General features: G+C 36.6%; 1 protein-coding gene across 5 annotated transcripts in view; it reads right to left on the reverse strand.

Moving 5' to 3' along the window:
- LOC145508636 (uncharacterized) overlaps positions 1 to 21,207 on the reverse strand; it is a 331,084-nt gene that overhangs the window by 170,681 nt on the left and 139,196 nt on the right. For 2 of the 5 annotated variants that reach the window (XR_014055489.1, XM_081495654.1), the window contains exon 3: positions 20,306 to 20,438. The exons of the other annotated variants lie outside the window; for them this stretch is intronic. The gene's annotated coding sequence lies outside the window, so the exon portion shown is untranslated. The remainder of the gene's footprint in view (positions 1 to 20,305; positions 20,439 to 21,207) is intronic. 5 annotated transcript variants of the gene reach the window in all.

Consider the following 21,207-nt stretch of genomic DNA (forward strand, 5'->3'; position numbering starts at 1 on the left):
TAGAATTATTCTTGAGCTTTGTTTGAGATATAGCTTAGTTATTTGGAAATACTACGATCCTATGAAATTTTGCTTTTTAGAGTCAGATGGGGTCAGTGCAGTATTCACTAAGTGGGCTAATTATTTCTCATTACTGAGGCAAGACACTTTGGAGGACTCTACTCAAGGCACCATGGATTATAAGGCTTTCTGGTCTGGCTAATAGGAACAAGCACCATTACCAGCCCTGTATGAGACCGGGGCTCTGTTATCACTAATCCTCTCTGGCAGTTATTTCTTAGCCCTGGGTAGTTCCCTCACACACAAGCACAAATCAGTAATCTGATGTGATTTCTGTCTAACTCTCCAGGGCTATGGTCCCACAAGCTACAGCCAATTTGGTTTCTCTCCTCTCTCCTCTATCTTCCCAATTCAGGGACTCCACCTGCCCTATCAGAGCTCCTCTTTCCTCTTCCTAAGATGTCTCACAATGCAGAAACCAAGGCCAGCCACAGAGCTTACCGTATTTGCTTCCCATCTCTCAGGTTTCACTACTCTTCTGTGCCTGACTAGACAGTGTCATTGTTTCATATATTTTGTCTAATTTTTTGTCTTTTCAGTTAGACAGTATAATTGGTTTCTCTCACTCTATATTATCTGAAAGTAGAAGTCAGGTTTATATTTATCTTCATGTTTTCCTTTGGAACCTTCTAAAGCCTAGAATACAATGTCATTATTTTATTTTTTCTAAGGACTCTGAAGCATAAGTTTGTGCTCTGTAATAACACAATTCCCCCCACACCCCAGTGAATAACACATTAACTTAAATTTGCTACATACAACAGCAAACAGAACTTCCATAATATTTTTCTGTCATTTGATAGTAGACATTTTCAAAAAAAAGTAAAGAAGGTAAGCATATTTATTTAAATATAAGACTTCCTTCCTTTCACTGCAACCCCTAAAAGATGATGATTTCCATAAATACTCTACCATTGTCAACATGAAAGTGTCTTCCTTGCTTTGACAACCACTGCTTGTGTTATTTCGCGTGCTCTCTCTGGAAGATGTTTTGAATTTTGACCTTCTTCTATATGGTTCCCTTATTTTTTATCCTCTAATTGTTGGTCAGTCCTTTCTATCTTCTCTTTACCTATCCCCACTTCCTCTGTTTGATGATCTCTATTGCCTATGTAATTATTGCTCACATATTCATACCATGAGACTGCACCCATCTTCTTGGTATCAGATATTAACATCTTAATTTCATTGGCTTAGAATTTTTAAAATCAATCTATCTAATATAAGTGCTATTTTTTCCTTTCTAAAAGTGATATTCCATATGCTTTGAGTTATTGAAAGTTAATGTTACTACTCGAGTCCTTCCTCACTCAAACTCAATTTCAGTGTATAATTTGTTTAGTCCTTATTTCATCTTAAGTATAAATTAAACCCATAAACTAAACCCATATATTTAGTCCAAATATTTATAATGTTTCATGAGTTACTTTTATATTCTTATTAACTATTACCTCAGCCTCCATTCTCTTCTCCTATCCATAGTTCTGCCTCCATTTTATAATGATTTAAATATGACCTGTTTTAAAATACAATCAATCCATCCTAAAAGAGATCAATCCTGGGTGTTCATTGGAAGGTCTGATGTTGAAGCTGAAACTCCAATACTTTGGCCACCTCATGCGAAGGGTTGACTCACTGGAAAAGACCCTAATGCTGGGTAGGATTGGGGGCGGGAGGAGAAGGGGACGACAGAGGATGAGATGCTTGGATGGCATCACCGACTCGATGGACATGGGTTTGGGCAGACTCCGGGAGTTGGTGATGGACAGAGAGGCCTGGCGTGCTGCAATTCATGGGGTCGCAAAGAGTCGGACACGACTGAGCGACTGAACTGAACTGTTTTAAAAAGCACTATTTTTGTGAGTTATAATACAAACATCTTAGTATGACTTATAAGACACTTGTTTCATCTACTAAAGACACTATATGCCCAACTTGGACTGTAACTCTTGAAGGACTTTGTTAACAAACTTTATTTGCCCATAAGGTGGCAGTAAAACACTACTGTTTAAATCAATAACTTTGATGAGACATGGACTTCCTTAGTGGCTCAGACAGTAAAGCATCTGCCTACAATGCGGCAGACCCCTGGATAGGGAAGGTCCCCTGGCGAAGGAAATGGCAACCTACTCCAGTACTCTTGCTTGGAAAATCCCATGGACGGAGGAGCCTGGTAGGCTACAGTCCACAGGGTTGCAAAGAATCGGACACGACTGAGTGACTTCACTTCACTTCACGGACAATGCACAGCATACCAATAATGTGATTTAGCAGCAAGTTACTAATGCTCAATGAGCTACATATTTCTCACCACTTCAAATGATCATAATACAGAGCTCCAGTCAGGATGTTGGACTAGAAGGACGTGAAACTCACATCCTCTCACAAATACCTCAAAACATACAACTACAAATGGAACAATTCTTACAGAACACCTACTGACTACTAGCAGATCTCAAACACTTGAAAGGACAAGAAAGAGCTCCATGTAACCAGGAAGGATGAATGAAAAAAAAAAAAAAAAGAGAGAGAGAGGAAGCAGGACAAGATCTGAACCTCTGGTAGGGAGCTTAAAAAGAAGAAACTTCTCTGCATCTCAGGAAGACCCCTCACCTACAGGGAGATCAGCCAGGACAGAAAGGGAGCTTCAGAGGCTCAGAGAGCACAACAGCTAGTTTGTGGCAGGTAGAACAGAGAGAGACTTACACAGTCATGCCACTGCCCTACACACCCAAGCCTGAGACATGCATCTGCTGGTACAGGTGGGGACTGGGTGTTGAAATTGGGGTTGAGAGGACAGACCCAGGGAGGACTGCTGTTGGCTGTGTGAAGACAGCCTGAAGGGGCTGGAATGTGGTGTGTCTGCAACCGGGAATCTGGGTGCAAACAGCACTTGACTGCCAAAGCACGACTGTAAAGTGGCGTGCAAAAAGCGAGGTGGGGCTGCCTTAGCCGCTTCTTTCTCCACATGTCAGCCCTGCCTCCATGGGCTCTGGGACAGCAAGCCCCAGCCACTGCCTTAAGCACTCCCACCTCAGCAGGCTCCCACATCCTAGATGTCACCTTGGTGGGTTCTGGGAGTGAATGCCAGTGGGCTATCCAAGCACAAAGGCAGTGCTAAAACCATGGCTGAGTCCAAGGGACTGCACAACCTAGGAAGCAAGATCAAAATGTCTCTCTGTGACTATGTAAGCCTCAGATTACACCTCCACCATTCACTTTGTAAATTCAGCACCTGCAAGACATCCAAGTGGACAACAGGTGCTCCAGTAGCTGGTACGGGTCTGGCTTTAGCAGCTGTAGGCCACAGTGGGTTCACATGCATGACTACTACAGTCCTGGGACTGGACTTCAGTGGATCTGCACTGGTGGCCTTGTGAAACAATGCCTAAGGGACAGCAGGGCCAAATGCCGGCACTCCCATGGTGGAGGCAAGGGCCAACGGCAGTGCCCACGGTACTTTGTGAGCCTGCACAATGCATGACAGGTTTCACCACAGAGCACACTCATACTCAGTGGCTCATTTCCCAGTGGGAGCACTCCAATCCCACCTACCTCACAGCACAGCTAAGAAATGCAGCTCAGAAACAGATCTGGGGGCCTCTACTCCAACAGCTAGGGAACAGACCCAGCCCCTGACAGGGCAGTGACAACCACAGAACAAAGAGGAGGCCCTGCTAGATATCCTGTGCAGGGTCTGGTCAGCACCACACCAGTCACATCTCCTATCAAGGGGATAACAGCCAGCAGACACAGAGGAAAGAGGTGGTAGGCTTCCACACTAAAAGTAGTCCTTGAATTAAAAAATATTAAACCCACACAGGAATACTCCTACATAAAAATAGCCCTCCAAGACCACAATAGATAATAGTTTCTCTCAAACTCATACAGCAAGAGATATGTAAGTAAAATGAATAAGAGGAACCACTCACAATTAAAATATCAAGAGAACTTCCCTAAAAGAATATAAAATGAAACAGACCTCTAACAGACACCGAGGTCAAAGAGGAGATAATGAAAATACTGAAGGAATTAAGGACTATTGATAGAAATGCAGATTACTATCAAAAGGAACCAAGAAAAATTAGAGTGTTCATTCTCAGAGATAAAAAGCTGAGCTAAAGGCAAAGAACAGCCGACTGAATAATCAGGAAGAATAAATAAGTGATTTGCAAGATAGAATGGGCTTTCCAGGTGGCTCAGTGGGTAAAGAATACACCTGCAGTGCAGGAGATGCAGGTTTGATCCCTGGGTCAGGAAGATCCCCTGAAGGGGAACATGGCAACCACTCCAGTATTCTTTCCTGGAGAATTTCATGAACAGAGAAGCCTAGCAGGCAACAGTCCATGGAGTTGGAAAGAATCGGACATGACTGAAGCAACTGAGTGTACACAGGCGTGCGTGCACACACACATACACACAAGACAGAATAATGGAAACTATCCAATCAAAACAGAAGACATAAAGTCAAATAAAAAAAAGAAATGAAAGCAATATAATAGACTTATAGGATAATTTAAAGTGTGCCAATCTATGCAGAATAGGGATTCCAGGAGGGGAAGAGAAGAGGAGGTTGAAAATGTGTTTGAAGAAATTATGGCCCAAAACTTTCCAAACCTAAAGAAGGAAACAGATATCCAGGTACAGGAAGCATAGAGGGGTCCAAACAAGATAAACCCAAACAGATCTACACCGAGACATACTATAATAAAAATAACAAAAGTTAAAAACAAATAGGATTCTAAAGGTTACAAGTGAAAAACAAACAGTTAATTACAACGGAATCCCTCTAAAATTATGAAGGCCAGAAGGGAGTGGTGAGATATAGTCAAGGTAGTAAAAGAGAAAAATCTGCAATCTAGGTTACTCTACCCAGCAAGATTATCATTAAGAAAAGATGGAGAAATAAAGAATTTCCAAGACAAGCAAAACCTAAAAGAATACAACACTATGTCAATTCTATTAATAAATATCAAAAGGTCTTCTCTAAATAGAAAAGAAGAATCTATAGAAAAATCAAAATTGGAAAGTAATCACTCAAATAAGCTAGTAAACAGATTTTTTCAAAAAAGTCAAGGGCTTCCAGTCCAAGATGGCAGATTAGAAGGACATGTGCTCATCTCCTCCAGCAAGAACACCAAAATTGCAACTAGCTATTGAACAGCCATCGACAGAAGGATGCTGGAACCCACCAAAAAAAGATATCCCAGATCTAAGGACAAAGACAAAGCCACAGCGAGATTGTCCCAGCAATCTTGATTCCAGCTTGTGCTTTATCCAGCCCAGCGTTTCTCATGATATACTCTCCATACAAATTAAATAAGAAGGGTGACAATAAACAGCCTTGATGTACTCCTTTCCCTATTTGGAACCAGTATGTTGTTCCATGTCCAGTTCTAACTGTTGTTTCCTGACCTGCATGCAGATTTCTTAAGAGGCAGGTCAGGTGGTCTGGTATTCCCATCTCTCAAAGGATTTTTCAGAGTTTGTTGTGATCCACATAGTCAAAGGCTTTGGCATAGTCAATAAAGCAGAAGTAGATATTTTTCTGGAACTCTTGCTTTTTTGATGATCCAACAAATGTTGGCAATTTGATCTCTGGTTCCTCTGCCTTTTCTAAAACCAGCTTGAATAATTACTTTAAATGTAAACAGATTAAATGCACCAATCAAAGACACAGACTGGCTGGGTGTATGAAAACATGCGCATATATGCACTTTAACATACCACATCACTCTTCATGACCCTCCCCCTCAACCACATTGTATGTAATTGTTTTATATTGTTAAGTTAATCATGTTCTCATTATGACTTGCAATGTAATTATCTTTTATTTTTTGTCTGACTACTGATTGTGGAAAGTGATATACATCTTTTACTATCGTGATTATGTAACTATTACTCAATACCATTGTATCATGATCGGTCAACAGAAAAATAATAGAACTCTGTATCACCAAAACTAGGATCTAATAGAAAAACCTCTAATCACTTTTTAAAATCCACATGCATATCAGAATTATCTTGAAATTTTTTGAAAAATACAAATGCTCAGGTATTGCTTTTTTTCTTCAGAGCTCCAGATATGTTCCTAATGAACAGTCATGTTTAAAAACAACTGAATTATATGATGATCTTTTGCTTTTACCTAGCTTGTTTCACTTTTCTCTTTCATATTCAGTGCTTCCATTTCATTTAGTTTATGTTCTCCAGTTTCTCCATCTCTTCATTTTTCTTGATGTTCTTTCTGAAGTCTTTATCAAGTGTAGTAGAAAAGCTTTATATATATATGTATAATATATATTTTAGAAAACTTATGAATTTTTCCCTAACTAAAAAATTATGAAATTTTGATTCCACTTGTTCAACATATCTCAACATAATGAAAGCCATATATGATAAACCCACAGCAAACATTATTCTCAATAGTGAAAAATGGAAAGCATTTCCCCTGAAGTCAGGAACAAGACAAGGGTGCCCACTCTCACCACTACTATTCAACATAGTTTTAGAAGTTTTAGCCACAGCAATCAGAGAAGAAAAAGAAATAAATGGAATCCAGACTGGAAAAGAATAAAACTCTCACTGTTTGCAGATGACACGATCCTCTACATATAAAACCCTAAAGACACCACTAGAAAAATACTAGAGCTAATCAATGAATATAGTAAAGTTGCAGGATATAAAATTAACACACAGAAATTCTTTGCATTCCTATACACTAATGATGAGAGAATAGAAAGAGAAATTAAGGTAACAATTCCATTCACCATTGCTTATTTAATTTATATGCAGAGTACATTGTGCAAAATGCTGAGCTGGATGAAGCACAAAGAAAGAAAGAAAGAAAGAGAAGTCGCTCAGTCGTGTCCAACGCTTTGTGACCCTATGGATTCTAGCCTACCGGGCTCCTTCATCCATGGGATTTTCCAAGCAAAAGTACTGGAGTGGGTTGCCATTTCCTTCTGCAGGGGATCTTCCCGACCCAGGGATCGAACCTGGGTCTCCTGCACTGCAGGCAGACTCTCTACCATCTGAGCCACCAAGGGCTCAGATGAAGCACAAGCTGGAATCAAAGATTGCTGAGAGAAATATCAATAACCTCAGATATGCAGATGACATCACCCTTATGGCAAAAAGCAAAGAAGAACTTAAGAGTCTCTTGATGAAGGTGAAAGAGGAGAGTGAAAAAGCTGGCTTAAAAATCAACATTCAAAAAACAAAGATCATGGCATCTGGTCCCATCACTTTATGGCAAATAGATGGGGAAAGTGGAAACAGTAACAGACTTAATTTTCTTGGGCTCCAAAATCACTGAGGACAGTGACTGCAGCCATTAAATTAAAAGACACTTGCTACTTGGAAGAACAGCTATGACCAACCTAAACAGCATATTAAAAAGCAGAGACATTACTTTGCCAACAAATGTCCATATAGTCAAAGCTATGGTTTTTCCAATAGTCATGTATGGATGTGAGAGTTACACCATAAAGAAGGCTGAGTGCCAAAGAATTGGTGCTTTTGCTGTCTGTGGTGTTGGAGAAGACTTTTCAGAGTCCCTTGAACTGCAAGGAGATGAAGCCAGTCAATCCTAAAGGAAATCAGTCCTGAATATTCATTGGAAGGACTGATGCTGAAGCTGAAACTCTAATACTCTGGCCATCTGATGCAAAGAGCTGACTCACTGGAAAAGACCTTGATACTGGGAAAGATTAAAGGCAGGAGAAGGGGATGACAGAGGATGATATGGTTGGATGGCATCACCGACTCAATGGACATGAGTTTGAGTATGCTCCAAGAGATGGGGAAGGACAGGAAGCCTGGCATGCTGCAGTCCATGGGGTCGCAGAGAGTCTAACACAACTGAGTGACTGAGCAACAACAAAAAGGAAGCAATTATAGATGTGTTTTCACCTAATAACAATCCTAGATGTGTGTACATCTAAAAATAGATCACTGAACTATATTAAGCAATAAACAACAGAACTCCTAAGAAAGAATTTTTAAAATTATCAAATATAACTGGAGATGTCAACATTACTCTCAGTCATTGATCAGACAAGTGTACTGAAAATCATTAAGAGTACAGAATACCTGAGACACAGATGTCTAGAACAAATGTATGGACACCAAAGGGGGAGAGGAGGTGGGATGAACTGGGAGACTGGGATTGACATATATATTCTACTATGTATAGAAGGCTTCCTGCATAGCTCAGTCAGTAAAGCATCTGCCTGCAATGAGAGAGACCTGGGTTCAATTCCTGGGCCAGGAAGTTCCCCTGGAAAAGGAAATGGCAACCCATTCCAGTATTCCTGCGTGGAGAATTCCATGTACAGAGGAGCCTGGAAGGATGGGATCCCGTTTATGGGATCGCAAGAGTCAGACACGGCTTAGCGGTATCTTTTCTTTATTTATAAAATAGATAACTAATGAGAATCTACTATATAGCACAGGGAACTCTACTCAATGCTCTGTGATGACCTAAATGGTCATCATAAAAGAGGGGATATATGTATACATATAGCTGATTTACTCTGCTATACAGCAAAAACTAACAAAACATTGTAAAGTAACTATATTTCAAAAAAAAAATTTTTAAAGTATAGAAGACCTGAACAACACAACAAGACAAACTGTCATAACTGATATTTATAGAGCACTTACTGAACAATAGCAGATTATATCAATTTTTTTCAATTGCATATAAACATTCACCAAGATAGACCATATCATGGGATATAAAATAATCTTAAAAAAAATTAACAGAGCAGAAATCATACAATGTATGATTTGTTTCACAAATTATTAAACTCACCCTAGAATAAATTCAATTAGAAGTCTATAGCTGAAAAATAGCCCCCAAATTCCCAATTATTTGAAGGTTGAACAGCATACGGTTTCTAAATAACCCATGAGCTACAGAAGAAGAACAAACTGTTTTTAACAGAATGAATCTGTCAAAATCTATGAGTTGAAGCTAAAGTAATTCTTAGAGTGAAATGTATAGCATTTAATGGTTTAAGTAAGGAAATGTATCAATCAATAACCTAGGTTTCCCATTTAAAGAAACAGGAAACAGAAAAGTAAATAAAATCAAATGCAAGTAGAAGGAAGGGAATAATAAAGATAGGGCAAAAATCAGTGAAACTGAAAGAAGAAAAACAACAAATAAAAATCAGTGAAACCATAGCCATTTCTTTAAAATAGTTGCCAATAAAAAGGGGGGAGGGGATATTGGGGGCAGAAGGGGAGTAAAAAATAACCAGTATCAGAAACAGTGGAGGAAATTAACAGACACTAGTTGGATAATTAGAAAATATGATGAATGTACTCTATGCACATGAATTCAGGAGCTTATATGAAATAGACCATGTATTGAAAGTCATGAATTATTAAACTCACTCCAAAAAAAGCAAATAATGTATAGTTCTAATTAGTTAAAAATTTTTTCAGTAAAGAAACTTCCAGGCCCAGATGGATCAAAGATAAATTCTACTAATCATTTAATGAAGACTTAATCCAAATATACACACTCTCTTCCACAAAACAGAAGAGGAAAGACCACTTTCTAACTCATTTTATGGAGGCCAGAATTACCCAGATGTCAAAGATATTATAAGAAAAAAATCAATATATGGATATTTTCCATAAAATGTTAGCAAATTTAGTAATATATATTTCTGGATAAAATAAAAACTCTCTGCAAACTCAGTATGGAATGAAATTTCCTTCATCAGATAAAGGGCATGTGTGAAAAATCTATAGCTAACATCATACTTAAATTATGAGAAACCTAACATTTCCCCCCTAAAAACAGAAACAAAACAAGGGTTTCAGCTCTCAACACTTCGACTCAATATAGTATTGGAGATTCTAGTCAGAGTAATAAGGTAAAAAACAGCCAAAAGAAAGGAGAGAAAAGAATAAAACATCCAGATAGGAAAGTAACTAATAAAATATAGCTGAGTCCCTTCGCTGTACACCTGAAACTATCACGACATTGTTTAATTGCCTATACCCCAATACAAAATTTAAATTAAAAAACAGAAAAGAAAATTTGAAAATACACAAAGAAAAGAAAAACAATTGTCTATTTGCAGACAACACGATCACCTAGTAGGAAATAATGATGGAATCTATAAAACAAGCTATTAGAACTAATGAGTTTAAGCAAGGGTAGAGGGTATAAGAACAAAATACAAAATAAATTCTATTTCAATATACTAAGAGGAAATAATCAGCCATTTAAATGAAAAATAATACCATTTCTACAGCATCAAAACAGGAACTATTAGGAAAATGTGATAAACATTTTTCATGTGCTATACATTGAAAAAACAATTTCTTGAGAAAAATATAAAAGTCCCAGAAAAGTCAAAACAGTATTGAAAAGAACTTTTGAAAGCTAACTGGCTTCAAGAACTATTATAAAGTTACAATAATTGAGACAGTGTGATATTAAAGTAAGAAGAGACAGATAAAAGGAACAGAATAGAGAATTCAGAAATAGAGTCATATACATATAGATACTTTTTTTTTTTTTTTACAAAGATGCAAAGGCAATTCAGTGGAGAATGATAATCTTCAACAATGGTGCTAAAATGATTGGATGTATTAAGCAAAAACAATGAACTTCAACCCACAGCTTATATCATATACAAATGCTAATTCAAAATGGATCCAAGAACTAAACTCTAAAAGTATAAAAATTTTAGAAGAAAATATTTTGTGACTTTGGGTTAGCTAAAAATCTTAGCCACAACACCAAAAGCATTATCCATAAAATAACTATTTATAACATGGACTTCATGAAAATTGAAATCTTTTAAAAAAAAAACTCAAGAAAGATAAGACAAACTAGAGAAGATATTTACAATGCACATATCTGATGAAAGAATGGAATTTAGTGCATATAAAACTCTCAAAACTTAATAACAAGGAAACAAACAACGAAATATAAATGGGCAGAAGATTTGAATCGACACAAAAAAGAATATATACAGATAGTAAATAAGCCAACCAAAAACATACATTTGGAAAGCAAAGGGGCAGATCTAAAAAACTGAGGTATGTGAAAGAAGCCAGACTCCTCCCTGCCCCCCAAAAGAGTACAGCTCATATGATTCCATTTATGTCATTTCTTTTAAAAAACTGCTAACTAATTTATAGCCAGAGAAAGCATATCAATGTCTAGGGTTGGTAAGACATGAAGAAACTTTGGGGATGATAGAGGGTACATTTATTATCATGATGCTTGATTTTATGCATATATACAAACATCAAAGTATCAAATTGCACATTTACTTGTGTGTAGTTTATTACAGATCAATTTTACCTCAATAAAACATAAGAAAATAATTAAAAGACCATCCCTTCTCATCATGTAAATATAAAAACATGAGATATCAACTTATACCTATTTGTCCTGTTATGATGTCTATCTAAAAAAGATGGTGGAGAAATGAGAACTCTTGTACACTGTTGGCGGAAATGTAAATTGGTATAACCATTACTGAAAAATGTACTGAAGTTCCTCAAAAAACTAAAAACTGAACTATCATATGATCTATCAGTCCCTTTTCTGAATGTATACCCAAAGGAAATGAAATCAGCACCTCAACGAGTTATCTATACCTACCATATTCATTGCCGCATTATTCATAGTGGCCAAGATGTGGAAACCATCCAGGTGTTCATTGATAGATAAGTGGATAAAGAAATTGTAGAATATATATACACACACACATATACACATACAATGGAATATTATTCAACCTTAAAAAGGAACTCTTGTCATTTGCAACCACATGAATGAACCTGGAGAATATTATGCTAAGTGAAATAACTCAACACAGAAAGATATATACTGTATGATTGTCCTTATATGTGAAATCTAACAATGTTAAATACATAGATTCAGAAAATAGAAAGGCAGTTCTAGGTGTAGGGAGGTGGGGAAAATGCAGAGATATTGGTCAAAGAGCACAACACTGCAATTATGTAGTATTAATAAGTCTAGAAATTAAGAACAGCATGATGTCAACAGTTAGTAATACCATACTGAACAACGGAAATTTGCTAAGAAAATAGATTTCAGGCTCTCTTATCTTTAAAAAAGTGTTAACTATGTGCTAATTAACTGTATTAGCTTGAACATAGCATTTTTTTTAAATAAATTTATTTATTTTAGTTGGGGGCTTTACAATATTTTGTTCTTTTGTTCTTTATTCATATCAAGTCATCATGCTGTACATAGTAAATAAAATTTTTTGTTTAAAAAAAGACCAGTTCCTCCATCTATGTATACTATCTCCTCCACTGTTGTCTTCACAATATTATCTTAGCAATTTTATCAGTGCACTGATAAAATCAATTTTTATCAAGTTACTCTTTCTTCTGGACCTTTTCCAATAGTTTATATACTTCCTGTTCTTTCTCTCATAAAAATATATACAGAGAAAGAAAAAAAAAGGAAAAGAAATAATTCCTGGACTCCTCATCTTCCTTCATTTTTCTTCATTAACTTCTTTCTATTAGACCAAAGTATCTCTCAAGGGTAGACTACGTAGACTGACTCCAGTTTACTCCCTTCTGTTTTCTCTAAAGTCTACTGTGTGTGTGTGCTAAGTTGCTTCAGTCGTGTACAACTCTTTGCAACCCCATGGACTGTAGCCTGCCAGGTTCTCCTGTCCATGGGATTCTCCAGGCAAGAATACTGGAATGAGTTGCCATTTTCTGCTCCAACGTCTACTCTAATTAAAGTTCTATCCATGACAACAGTAAAACTGTTAGCATCAAGACCAGACATACCTCTATGTTGCAAAAGCCAATGGTTTTAATTCTCATTTCATTTTACAAATCAACAACATTTCATATATGTTTTCTCCCCTATTAGGCTCCCAACACAACTTTCTCTTGGACATTTCATCTTAGTCTCTGCAAATTCATCCACTGATCAAAAAACACTGGAGTGCTGCAGTGTTTCAGCCTTGCGCCAAATCTGGATTTTACCTATACTTATTCTGTTGGTGATCTCTATCCTCTGGACTTCCCTGGTGGTTCAGCTGGTAAACAACCCCTTGCAGAGGATGCAAGAGACACAGGTTCAACCCATGGGTTGGGAAGATCCTCTAGCAAAGGAAATGGCAACCTGCTCCAGTAATTCTTGTCTGGAAAATTCCATGGGCCAAGGAGCCTGGCAGGCTACAGTCCAAGGGGTCACAAAGAGTTGGACACAGCTGAGCATGCACAGTTGCACATGCATTTCTTTTCAAAAATCTAGATTCTTGTATACAACAGCTCATTCCTCATTTTTATTTGAATATCTAATCAGAATATTTAAATTATTCTATACCAAACTGAGTCTTAACATTCTTTCCCCCAACAATTATATCTTTCTCATTGCTCCCCAACTCATAAAATGTCAACTCCAGTTTTTCCATTTGCTAAGCCAAAAACCTTATAATCATCCTTAACTCCACTCTTTTTCTCACACCCAACATGTGATCCATCAGCAAATTCTTTGGGCTCTATCTTCAAAATATATCCTAAAGCTAACCACTTTTCATCACCTCCACTTGTTAATTCTCAGGCAGTCACTGTCTTGTTTAATTTGAATTATTACAATAATCTTCTAATTATCATCCTACCTCTCCTTCTGTATGCATTAACATTATACATCAACACAACACATTCAGCAAGAATAATTCTATCTAAACAGAATTTTTATCTTGCCACTTCCTTCATCCTTCCTTCATAAATCTCTAATAGCCAGGCTAATTCTTTGATAAAGGCCCCACAACGCTACCTGGGAGCAATTTTCTATTGTTTTAGATTTTGTCCTCTGGTCTCTTGGTTATTCCTGCTGAGTCACCTCCCCTCCACTAGAAAACCCCGCCATAAAAAAATGGCCAGGGTTTACAGCTAACTAATTGGCTTAACCTACTTTCTGCCCATAAATATTTTGTATCATATTTCACAAAACAAGGCCTCTTTATTTATTTATTTTTTTTACTGTCTGTCCCTTTTAGTCTAGGCTTGCTGAGTTTCTTCAAAAATGGTTTGGGTTCTTCACATATCATTTTGCATTACACTTTACTGGACAAAAGGCACACTTCAAATCTAGTCAAAAGAAGCCCTTCTCAACCTTTGCTCCCTGTATAGTTGCGTGCGTGCTAAGTGGCTTCAGTTGTGTCCAACTCTCTGACCCTATGGACTGTAGACCACCAGGCTCCTCTGTCCATGCAATTCTCTAGGCAAGAATACTAGAGTGGGTTGCCATGCCCTCCTCCAGGGGATCTTCCTGACCCAGGGATTGAACATGTATATCTTATGTCTCCTGCATTGGCAAGAGGGTTCTTTACCACTAGTGCCACCTGGGAAGCCCCCTGCTGTATAGTGACTGTTAGACAATGCCATGTAGGGGCTTCATTGTTTCACAGAGTTGATGAGATATATCCTTAAGATCGTTAGAAAGTCTACTGATTAGTACAACGATCTTATGATGGATCATCTGAAAACTGAGGTTTAAGAGGGTTTGATAGTTTCACACTTGTATATACCCTGTGATGTTTTACTGGCAGCAAAACATTTTTGTCCTGAGTCTCTTTCCGAGAGAGACTCAGGATGAAAGACAACTACTGTTTAAAATCCATAAAGCCCTAGGTTTTATATTTCCTCTAGAGGAGCTGAAAAATGGACAATTCCTTCTTTAGCTCAGCTCTATTTTTTCTGTACCTTAGGATGAAATCAGTTGATATTTTCAACATTTAACCTAGAAATCTCCTTAGCAAGATCTATCAGTTTGTTAGAGGGCATTTTCCCTAATTTCCATGTTTGCTAAACTTTTCATCAATAATTTTTTAAAAAGTCCCCTTCCCCCCAGCTTCTTGTAACATTTTTCTCATTTTGATTTAAAGCCTCTCCTCAAGCCTCTCAAGGTGGGGGAACTGAGTTTTCTATCCCAAATTTCATTAACTGTGACTGTGTGACTAGTTCTCAGCAATGATGAGTGTGTTGTGTTTTACTCTGAAGTCAAGTTAGTAAAAAATCCTGTGTGACTCCTTCATAATAATATTCTTCTCCCCATTACCTTGATGAAAATGGGCACAGCAAACCTGAGCCATGTGTTGAACCCAGAAATGAAAGGAGACTGGGTCTCTTCATCACAGGTTGGAAAAAAGCTGCCTGTAAATCAGGGATAATGACCTGAACTTTACAGAACTGGAAAAAAAAAAAAAAACAGACTTCCTCCTATGCAAGTTATAATGCGTTGGGGTAATTTTTATATTAACTGAGATTATTCTACATAAAAAAAATTTGAAGGGAATTCCCTGGCAGTCCAGTGATTAGTGGTTAGGACTTCACACTTCTACTGCAGAGGGCCCAGGTTCAATTCCTAGTTGGGGAACTGAGATCTCCCATGTTGCATGGTGTAGCCAAAAAAAAAAAACCAAAAGGTAAAACATTATGTTTTTTATAAGTCAGAAGAAAGGGAGTGATTCCTTCTTGAGCAACTGGGGGAAACATTTCAAATAGGCTATTGAATCAGATTCTGATAGGTAGAGGTAGCAACAATTGTTTGAGAAAAAATATTAATGGACAAAAGTAGAGGAACAGAAAATACAGATTACTCAGAGTCTAGTGGTATGTGCTTCTGATGTTTGCAAAGGAAACCAGGAGATGAAATTGAGACAGAAGGTATGCTAGTTCACAGAATGATCCCTAAACTAAAGCTCTTTAACTCTACTGGCTAAGCTTTGTAAGCAGTGGGGAGGCACTCCCAGTTACTGTTTCCCTGGAGTAATCTGTCTGGACCAGAGTTGACAGATATGGGACAGATTTGTATAGCAGAAATAATGGTATCATTGAACTTAAAAATTCTTGCAGAGGCTTTTCTTTAGAGTTCAGGGCAAACATAATAATGACTTGTTCGAACTAAATCACTTGACCTGTGAAATACTGCTTTCTCATGATTTTAAAAGACTTTGGCAAACTTTCTCCCCGTATTGTAGCGTGTGTTAGCAAACATTTAAGAGGCTTCCACTAATGGCTATAATTAAGCTTCAAAGGGAACAGGCAAAGTCAGACACTGAGTGGAGCTGAAACCATTTCCTTTTCCCCATTGTTACCAATTTGCAATTTACCCTAGCTTGCCGTCCATCACATTTTCCAGAGAGTGAATAAATGTTCCAATTTAGGATGGTAGGAAAATCCGTATGCCAGCAAAAATTTTTATTGCCATCCAATTCAGAGCTAGCTGAATCACGTTGACCCACTGTACAACCTTGTCAACAGCATGACACTGGAGGACTTCTGAGTGCTGGCCTATTTTCAGGCTCCTTTGCAAGTATCCTTAGCAGATATCCTATGCTTACACCTACTGAACGATTTTGTGTTCATACAGTCGATAGTCTTCACACATTCATGTCTATTCTCATAGATTTCAGCTCACTTTTATCTATACCTATGTGCTCTCCTCCTTCAGCATCCAGTGTTATTTTGCTACAGAACTCATTTGTCCTCCAAGATTCAGTTGTGCAAGTATATTTTTTGAGAACTTCTCTAACAGTACTATCATTAGAAAAGATGTATGATAGATATAGTCTTAAAAATTACTATTTTAATTGGATCTTTATGCATTCACAGCCTGGAAAATATATTTTATAGAATGCTATATTTGAATTGTACCATCTATATTTAACTTGCTAAACTGTGAGCTCCTTGAGTATAAAGATAACACTGTAAGTGCTAAATTGAAGACATGCAAATTGATATGAGAAGCTAAAGGAAGCAAAGCCAAATAAGCCTATAGAAACCACTCAAAAGCCTCAAAACTCAATAATGATATAGAAAATTAGGAGGCAGTTTAGATAAGGTGACAAAAAGATTAATAAGTAAAAATATGTAAATAAATATGAAAACAGTTTGAATTCTTTCAATCGAAACATATCAACAGGAAAATTTAGAAGAAAAGTAAGATAAACCCTTCTCTTGCCCTCCAGATCATTATAATCTCACATGTTGGATAAAGCTACCAAACAATAAATAATTACTAAATAATTAATAAATAATTAGTAAATAATATAACACAGCGATTCAGTACCAACCTCTTTGCAACAAATTTCTAAAAATTCTAAGAAAAGAACGATAAATGACTCCAGGAATAGAATTCAACCCTATTATCTTGAACTCTTTTATTGATAAATTTGATGAAACCACGGAAGGTGGGATTTTATGTTAGCAATCAAGCAGATCTCTCATATGGGGAGTGATGACTGGCCAAAATGAAAGATGGAATGCTCTCTATGTAAGTCAAGAAAATAAACCTGAAAAGGAGAGGATGGCAGAGATGTGACTTCATATTTAAAGCATGCATTCTTCACTCTGTATAATGGGCTCCAGTTTCATCCATCTATTTTCCTTTAAGTCAGTTACAAAATTAACAACTATCACAGTATTTTATTCCTCCTAGGTATGTTAATTCATTGATCATTACCCTCTTGTTCAGTTGTTCAAACAATCACAGTAGTCTACTCCTGTATCTTTATCCTTTCACAATTATAGCAGGAAAGACATTATCTAATGCCTTGCCGATGTTCAATCGATTGTGTCTACTATATACCTTAGATCTACCAATCTAATTACCAGGTCAAAGAAGAGAAGAAAATTCTTATCTTTTTCTTTTTTTTTTTGACACAAAAGGATAATGGCATCCTTTCAAAGCATTCCTAAACCTATACTACAATAATCTCTTTTTGGATCTTACCCAAATTAATGCTAAGCTGTAACACTTAAATTTAAAAATAAGAGACTTGAGGAGGCTTAATACAAAAACACATATACAAAATGAAATCTTAAAAATGAATTCAATAGAAATATACAAAAACAAAAAAGAAAGAAAATTAAGAATAGAAAAATCTCTGAATGAATTTTCTTTTAAGAGTTATAACATCAGCTAACTTGCAAAAGAATTTTTATAGACAAGTATAATTTGTGATTTACTTTGATTTCCACTGTGGCTAAAGTAATATAAATAAATGTAGATAGCCTTGACCATAGTGAAACAGGATACGAAAGGAGTATGGACGGTAGGTCAGAGATGATCAATGGTGCAGTTAACATGAACCAAAGAGGGAAAACTGCCACTCAAAAACGTACAAATTGCAAAATCTGACTCCTGACGATGTGGTTAACTATGTCCTCCTGAATAAGAGCAGTGAGTATTAGAATGTATTCCTTCTATTTTACTAGGAAGCTGTTAAGGATAGAGGGGTTTATAAGTGAGATTACAGTCCTATTGAAATATAGCTACAGGAAATCAAAGAAATGAAAGGAATGCTAGAAAACTAGACATGAGCAAATATCTACATGTGTAAAACTAAGAAGACGAGAATAATAATTAATGACCTGTGATTAATGCATGGCACAAATTATTTTTTAAAAAATATTTGTTTTCTGAATAAATGTGGAATTGCTAAACACAAGACCAAAATTTAAATAAAAGATTAATTAGATGTAGATTCTGTTCACAAGGAACATCTAGTCAGGAGATGTTTGATGGGCATAATTTTACAAAGTAGAACAGTTTCACAAGAAAAGCAGAGACACATGTCATGAGAATTATGAAGAATTAAGTATTATTAGTGTCAGACAGTGATATTCTCAAACTCAAATGCCTTCTAGTGTCAGCAACAAGAAAGGACACATTTGAATGAGGCAGTTAGCACTAACTTTAGCTGACTTTTGCCATACAATGAAGGGCTCAAATACTAAACAAAAAAAACCACAAAAAAACTTATGGTCTATTTTCATTTCCTGTTAAATATTCAAAATGTAAAAACTGTGGACTCTTATCCTTGTGGTGGTGGTGGTGGTGCTCAGTCATGTCCAGCTTTTTGTGACCATGTGGACTGTAGCTCACCACACTCCTCTGTCCGTGGGATCTCCCAGGCAAGCATACAGGAGTGTGTTGCCATTTCCTACTCCAGAGGATCTTCCCAACCCAAATATTGAATCAGCGTCTCTCATGTCTCCTGCTTGACAGGTGGATTCAGCCTGATGTGCTGTAGTCCATGGGGTCACAAAGAGTTGGACACGACTGAGCAACTGAACAACACAGTCTTTGATGATGCAGAGCAGGAAATATGATAATATAAACATTTAGGGGAAAAGGTGAGGATGATCAGCATTCTACAGAGATTTTTTTTTTTTTTTAAAGCAAGTCATGCCAAATATATTTTACTGAATTTCAGAAGAGTGAGAGCTTGGTATCATGTCAGAATAAATATGAACATTGATTTCAGTAGAGTAACCCTGGAGATAAGTTGGTAAAACATCTTCAAGCCCATTTTGTTCAACAATTTTTCAATGATACTGACAATGATCAAGAAGACATTTACTAGATTTATAGCTGATACAAGGTTGGGAGGGATCACTCATGTGATGACATACTGAAATCTAAACAATTTTGAGAGACTAAATGCAAAATTCCAACAAAACAGTCAATGTGTTTTTGAGCCAAGGAAGTCAAAGTATAAGATACATGAAAATAACCCAGAAATGTATCTTTATCATTAAGAATAGTAAGACTCAGAAAGTTCAATAAATATCCCTTAAGTCATACAATTTGTGGCAGAAGTGGAACGCATGTTCCAGGTCTACCTAGAATCAAAGTCTATGGTCTTAGTCATCACAGAACCACCAACTACAAAAGTACTGTGTCTATTTCTTAAAACTTTAGACTGTATTTTTTATACAGTGTAAGATTGAAGTAAATGTACTTTAAGGTCACAATTAATTACAAAGTCTACGTTTTGCTATTTTCTGATAAAATTCAAGTTTGTATCTGATATGCTGAATAGAGTAGGTCAATTTTTACATAAGCTAATGGTTATACCTTATTTCAAATTTGTTCTTTTCTTCATTTCATGGTAGCAGTAGAAAATACTTGTCTCAAGAAAGATATTTCTATTTCTCAGAAATTTAACAAACATTTCTGAATGCCTATTAATTACTAAGAATATTTAAAAGTCCTGTGAATACCACAAAATTTTTCCCATTAAAGGCTCACATTTTACCAAGTGGGCATGTCTCTGGCTCCCCTTTCTCATTACTTTCTCATCACCAGCTCTCCTTACTTCTTCTTTTTCCCAAAGATGGCATTGAAACCCAGGAAAAAAGGTTCATGACATTCGCAGAACAGTGTCTCATCTGCACTGGCTTCTAGTGAGGCGTTTCTTACCAATTGGTTCCTAGATATTGACTTCAATCCCCTCGTGAACTACAGCAGTGTTACATGGCTCCCATGGTCACTGTGTTCCCTGCCAGTGTCTCCACTCCCTCTGACCACCTTATAGTCTATCTGGTATTAAAAACTGTAGGGGAAAGAAAAATTTATATTAACAAATAAAACACAAAATAATAAAAACACAGATATGTGTATGTCCTTGGCCAAAGACCTAAGCATTGTCAAAACCTAAGCTGCACCTCAACAGATGAAGTGATGTTATAGAATATCAAAGCAACAAAAACTACAGAATCTAAATTACCCTTAAAGTTCTTTAAATGTGTATAGATGGTTTTGTGTATATTCCTCTGAATGGTAATATCTGTGGGTAAATGTATCCAATGTTCCTCTTATATAATGGACAGTGTAATGTTTCAGTATTTTTGCTTTTAATTACATAAAAGAAAATGCACATAGCTAATTTCTGAAAGTTAGCTGTATGTATGTTGGGATTACACTCTACTCTGTCTGTATGAAACCAAGACTTTAACCTGTCTCCTGTATCTCCTTTTATTTATCATGTGTGCACATGATTTAACTCATTGAAACTTACTCTTAAATTATTTGCTGTTTTTCTGTCAGAGTATTACAAAAAACAAAATTCAAACTTCTCACCTATTTACTCCATAACCAAAAGATAAGAAAAATACAGCTTCCTTAGCATTTGTGAATGATTGTCTATAACGTCTCTCTAATTTCTATTATCTCAGCTTATTTAAGGAGCTAATTTAGTAATTCCCAGAGAATGTATCTTACCATTTCCTTTAAGTTGTATAAAAAGACAATAAGTCTTTCACATGGGTTCAAAAATCTAACCAAATGGTTGTTTGAGACACTAGATACATCTCAATATGTTT

This window comes from Giraffa tippelskirchi, chromosome 6 (assembly GCF_054371585.1).
Source record: "Giraffa tippelskirchi isolate mGirTip1 chromosome 6, T2T-mGirTip1v1.2.pri, whole genome shotgun sequence".
Classification (NCBI taxonomy): Eukaryota; Metazoa; Chordata; class Mammalia; order Artiodactyla; family Giraffidae; genus Giraffa; species Giraffa tippelskirchi.